Source organism: Meleagris gallopavo, chromosome 3, assembly GCF_905368555.1.
Source record: "Meleagris gallopavo chromosome 3, MGAL_WU_HG_1.1, whole genome shotgun sequence".
Taxonomy (NCBI): Eukaryota; Metazoa; Chordata; class Aves; order Galliformes; family Phasianidae; genus Meleagris; species Meleagris gallopavo.
In genome coordinates, this window is record NC_139406.1 from 51,888,505 (window position 1) to 51,894,665 (window position 6,161).

At 39.3% G+C, this 6,161-nt stretch overlaps 1 long non-coding RNA gene across 1 annotated transcript; it reads right to left on the bottom strand.

Moving 5' to 3' along the window:
- Nucleotides 1–1,473: 1,473 nt before the first annotated feature.
- On the bottom strand, nt 1,474–5,926 carry LOC104910326 (uncharacterized). The gene is made up of 3 exons (XR_792964.4): nt 5,766–5,926; nt 3,274–3,461; nt 1,474–1,898 (listed from the first exon to the last, which is right to left on the bottom strand). It is a non-coding gene; the product is annotated as an uncharacterized LOC104910326 (long non-coding RNA).
- Between the last annotated feature and the right edge of the window lie 235 nt (nt 5,927–6,161).

Consider the following 6,161-nt stretch of genomic DNA (forward strand, 5'->3'; position numbering starts at 1 on the left):
CATCTTTACTTGAAATCTTCTGTGTTTAAGATGTATTTTTCAGTTCCATGGAGCTGCAGGCCGTTTCCCAGGGCTTAGTGATACAGTGCTGTTTTTATGCACTTGCTTTAGTCTATGAGAATGCTTAGTCTGAGAAAACTGTTCACTATTACTTTATATTCTCTTTCTGTATTTTTTGATTTCTCTCTGTCTCTTTTTTTCCGTCTGCATGTCTTTCCTTACAGCAACTCTCAGAGGATTTCCCTAAGTATTCTACCCATTGTCCTTTCTGGTTTTTATTCAGCAATTACATAGATAAGGTTATATTACTTAACTTATAAGTATTGTCTCCTATTTTGTATACTTCAGAAGCTCCTCTGGCTGTGCCCTCAATATCTTGGAGCTGATGTGGGCCTTAGGGGTAAATAGAGCAACTAAGAAATTTAGCATCAGTAACTTTCACGGTTAGTCTGCTTCCATGACTGGGGGAGTTTTTATTTCTTAAGATGTCTTACCAGACAATATTTCATTTTCAGAGTTGTTTTCTACCTCCTTTCATCTCCTCAAACTAAAAGTATTTGCTTTGGTGTTTGTGTGTGTGTGTGTGTGTGTGTGTGTGTTTTGTTTTTTTTTTTTCTTGGGAGGATATCCTTTTGGATAGTATATATCAGGATTGTGTTTAAAAGCAAACACATTTCATGAAGACCAGCCCATTAGCAGTAACAGGCACGTGTTTTGCAAAAAACCTTGTGCTGAGTGTTCTGTTTCTGCAGGTGTGCATCAAAGGCAAAAAGAAAACAGTAGCTTTTTTCCTCAGAATGGCTGAGGCTGGCAGGGGCCTCTGGGCTCAGCCTCTGCTCCATCAGGGACACCAGAGCAGAGGCCCAGGCCCACGTCAAGGCAGCTGCTGAAGGTGTCTGAGGAGCAGAGCCCACACGCAGCCCCTGGGCAGCCTGTGCCAGTGTTCCGTCACCTGCACAGCACAGAAGTGCTCCTGGTGTTCTGAGGGAACATCCTGTGTTCCAGGTTGTGCCCATTCTCTTAGTCTGGCAGGAGGCACCACTGCAAAGAGCTTGGCTCTGTCGCAGCACGTAGACTTAGATGGGACCCCTCAGCCTCCTCTTCCACTGGCTGAACAGTCCCAGCTCTCTCAGCCTCTCCTCACATGCTCTGGGTCTTTCAATAGGCCTTTCTCCAGGGTCATGTTTGTGGCAGCATTGTCATGGAAGGTATGATGGATGTGCCACCACAGTTGTGAGACTGTTCAGACTTCAGTAGTTTCTTTTATGATTTTTTCCTTCTTTCTTAACACAAGCCACAAGAGGGCACTGAATATTTTCAGGTTGTCTCTAAGCATAGTACTTAACAATGCTGATTTACTCGGTACTTGTACTCCTTGATACTTTTAGTTGTGGATATTTTTACTCAGATATTTCATAAAGCGTAATACATCTCAAGTGGCTTAGGGGTTAAGAGACTTTATTGTGGATTGGAATGATCCCAGCAAGAATGCTTCTGATATGCTTTGAAACCTCAAATGTAAAGCTGTACCTGTGTGTTTTATCATCGGGGCTGTCTACCGAGGAAGAAGCGAGTGCTCCCCACTTCAGAGCGGGACACAAAGTGCAACATAGCCATGCAAACTCCTTCTTTGCAGTTTCTCTCCTTCCCCAAAAGTATTCTTCAAGAGGTCGATGAAAGAGTTGCAGTGCAGCTGGAAATCACCAGGGGGCATCTGAGGACTGTTGCTGTCTCTGCTGGAGCAGCGGGGCTAGTGCTGATTTTGGCTTCGTGCTTCATGAAGCTGCGCTCTCGCCAACCACCCAGCTAACGACTTAGCTGCTGCAGTGATGAGGTGTCAAGTCCAGGTAGGCCTCGTCCCTGTGGTCTTATAAGCTGCTCGAAGTTGCCTCAGGCCTCTGGAATGAAGAGAGAGGTTCCCCTAGTGAAGGCTCCCACATCTCACATTCCTAGAGTGTGCTCCTGGAGCTGTAGTATGATATGGCCAGCTACAGTTGCTTTGGGATACACACTTGTCACAGTTAGTTTCCCAGTGTAAGCCCACTCATAAAACATGACTGTGAGAAAACATGTCAGGTGTAGGTTCTAATGGAGGGGAAGAGGTGTAATCTTGTGAAAGAAATTATCTTGCTTATCTTTCTCACATAAATGAAAAGATAGCAGTTAAAGTACACCTGAAGTGGTAATGGGCAGTAGAGTGTGAAATGCTGTACACCTGAGTTTCCTCTGGTTGTTTTTTAATGTTGCTTTTTAAATTTACCTTTAACTAAGCAGTGGGAAGAAATGGAAGGTTTATTTCCTTTTCTTGATAACTTCTCATCAAAGCAAACATGTCACGTTTGCTGCTCTGTAAGAAGGTGGAATCTATTATGATTTTCGCTTATGTTATTTCCTCATAGCTCCTGCAAGATTTGTAAATGTTGGAGTTGTGTAACTTGACATACTTAGGTGTCTTGAAACACCTTGGATTTGATTGAGGGTCTCTTATCTTGTAGGTTTATCTGACTGCTCTTATCTTTACTGGTGCTTGTGCCTCATCAACTAACATGGTAGTTTTGCAGTGTTATCCCCTCTCGTGAAATTAAGAGAAAAAAGTAGAACAAATTTGTGCAAGATAACACATGAAGTCTGAGACAGAACAAGGAACAACCAGCTATCTGAGAATGATGGACCATTTGAACATCATCCTGCTTTTTAGAAGCAGATCTGCAAGCACTGCTAAGTGAAGTACATAATGCTCTACAAGCCAGCAATTTTCAAGATTATTTAATTAATTTATCTCATTTAAGTTCACATTGAAAGTCAGGTTTCACCTAAATGTCAACAAGCAGCCCTGACTCTCAGACGCTCACTGCACTATACGGATAGCAAAATTATCAAAGCGTCTGTGCTGAAGTATAGAGCAACAAAACTAGCCAAGTATAAAGTATCCACTAAAAATGCTAGAAAATCTTTGTCCATATAGAGCTATTATTTATTTATTGAGTTTTAATTGGTTCTTTATAGTTCACGTTGCATATTGAATTTAAGTTGCTCTGACTTAATAAAGAACATGTGCAAATATAGAAAGATAATTTAGTGCTCTCCCATACTTCACTCATTTTTTCCCAGTATCTCTGCCAGCATTATTATCCCCAGGTATAGCTTTACTAAGCAGGTGTAGCTTTCTGTCTGCATTGGAAAATGCCTGATGAATGTTCCTTATTCTGCAATAAAGCCAAAAGATACAAACTGCAGGATTATTATTACTACACATGCTACAGTAATGCCCACCTTTGATGGTGCAGACACGAAGAGACAGTGCCTCTTCAAGGGAATGTGTAGCTTGCTCTGCATGCTGCCCATCTGTCTGGTGCTGGAGATCTTCCTGGTCACTGCAGTACATCTGTAGCAACCTCCACATTGATTTCTAATGTCTTTCCTTGTAATTGCTTGTACTAGCAGCATGGGAACACGTGGGTCTGTGGAGAAAGAAATTTAAATGACTAGCAAAAGCCTAGATTTTGCAGGTGCCTTTTATATTTACTCAGGGCTTATTAGATAGCTTAGCACCCATAAAAGCTGTAAAACATGTTTAAAGGCAAAGAACTGTAAAAAGAAAAAAAAGAGAAAGGAGCAACCTGCTAAAGACCTGTTCCTTCTTCTTTGTGTTTAATGTTTTTTCCTCAAATGTAGAGCTTCCAGTCAGGACACTGGTGGACTCTACTTGCAGATTAAACTGAAAATGTAAACAACATCCTTGTAATCCACAGGTCCCTGGCTGTATCAAGAAAGAACATGAGTTACTTTTGGCTGTTATAGGTTTTTGGTAATTGTAGAATAAATGCATAATTTAAGACTGCCACTCTTTTTTATTCATCTGAAAATGCACACTATCTATTTAAATAGGTTGCACTATCCTTCATTAATTCATTTCCATTAATTCTCCATTATTTCCTACTGTTCGCATTGGTTTTAGAAGTATGATGTGGCACATAACTTTTTTTAATCTGATGTGGCACATAACTTTTTTAATCTGTAAAGTAAAATACAGACTCAATTCTTAAGGAAAATAAGGGATAGCTGTATTGCCTGAACACAGTAAGTCAGTGAAAAACAAAGTGTTGGTCGCTATAGAGAGCATGGTCACAAAAGTAGATAAGCTCCATATAAATGATTGAAAAAACTTCTTTAAACTGTCTGCTTACTTACTGCCATTGCCTAATCATGTATTAAAAATCCAGTTTGCTACCTCATGGGAGACGCAAAGATCTTTCACCATTTTTTTTTTTCCACATATTGCTTAATTATCTGTTTGTAGTGTTTGCTTATTAGCAGATTACTGACTGAGATGTCAAAACTTAAACTAGTTAAAAAGCAGAGTGAATAAGGAGGAAAAAATGAGTACGAACTGTATAACAATTCAGGGTCAGCTACATTGGCTGACTTTGTGTGCAGTGGTTAACTTCACCCATGCCTTCTCTCTTTGTGTTACTAATTCCAACACTTTTTTCTTTGATTAATACACGTTAACAAATGTGTTGATTCTTTCGAGTTCTTTGTAAGGTACCTATCAGGTACTCTAATCACAGAATAAGGGTTGTAGCTGTTGCAGTCTTTTCAACAGTGCGTTTTTTAAACAAGTATTAACACCATCTTCACTTAACATGCTTTAGTTCACATCACAAAGGAGTAGTGGTGCTTATGAATTGAATTCCTTTGATATGAAGCTAACAGAGCCTGCTTAAAGCATCCAGTTGCCACCACTGACTTGCAATCCTTGGGATCAGATCGCAGCTTGGCCAAAGTAAAACTCTTTGAAATGCGTATGACATAGAAGCCAAGTTCTTAGCACCAAATACTTTGATTTACAAATCTGTTCCAGTTAGTAACTGTTACTATAGGCATAGCCAGCCTAACTTAGAGAATCTCTGAAAGGAGAATTACTGGCATCACCCAGCAGCTGCAGAAGGCATTAGGAAGAATTCAAGAACCGGTGAACTTGAAGAAGAAGCTTTGATAAAAAGTCTTTTCAGCCTTCCAAATATCAGTGATTTGGTAACAACTGGCAGTGTGATTGTTGGATAGAGGACTACATTATTTGCTATTAATTTTTGTAGAAAATACAATGATATAGGAGCAGTGATATCCACAACTACTGCTTCTCAGTAGTTAAGCAGTAAAATAAGCTTGGAATTGTGCAGCTACAAATTAGTTTGGCAATTGCCTGAGAACAATTATTTGTTTCTTACCAGCTCTGATACTTGAAATTTTATGTGAAATGTTATTAATTTTGATATAATCATGTGGAAATCTGTTCTTTGCATTCACCATACAAAATCTAAACGTCACTTCAGTTTTTCTGAAATTCTAATCAGGTAGTGGATCTGGGGAAATAAACAGTTAGCCAAGTCTGATCATAGAATATCCACAAGTACCTTGAATTTAAGCATAAGAAGAAGCCGGCCAGTTCAGTGCTCACTGGCAGTTAGTAAATAGGTGACTGAAGTCAGCAGAAACTCAAACTCCAAACAGTAACAACAGCAATAATACAAGGGCAAAAGAGACATTTTAAAAATTAATTTATATGAATTTTTAAAATAACCCAGAAGAATACCACCATCTGATTTACTGACAATTACAGTGCTTCACTTTCATCAACAGTATACATGACATTGCCTTTTCTAAAAGCAAGATTCTGAAATTATGTTGGGGGTAGATCTGTGCACATGTTTATTGCCTTCCCTTTCTGCCAAAAAATACATGTAAATATCTTAAGGTTTTACCTGCCAAGTGCCTTACGAGCTTTCAGTTTTTCAAAGGGATTTAGTGCCAGCTTTATCCACAGATGTATGCATTGGCTGATGTGGAAAGGTGGTTCTGGAGACCCTCTGGTGTGACCCCTGTGCTCAAAGAAGGGTCTTCACAGTTGTGGCCAGCTGAGTCTTGAATATCTTCAAGAATGGAGACTCTACAACCTATCTGGGCAACTTATTCTGATGTTTAATCACCCTCGTTAAAAAAAAAAAAAGTATCCTTATGTTTATTTGGAATTTTGTTTATTTTTATATGTATTCCACTTCTTTTGAATTTCTATTTTCCTTGGTTCATTTCTTCCTCTATTTCAACTTGTGTTCAAATACATTTTCTCACAGCAGTGCTTAAAACCAACTGAACTACGT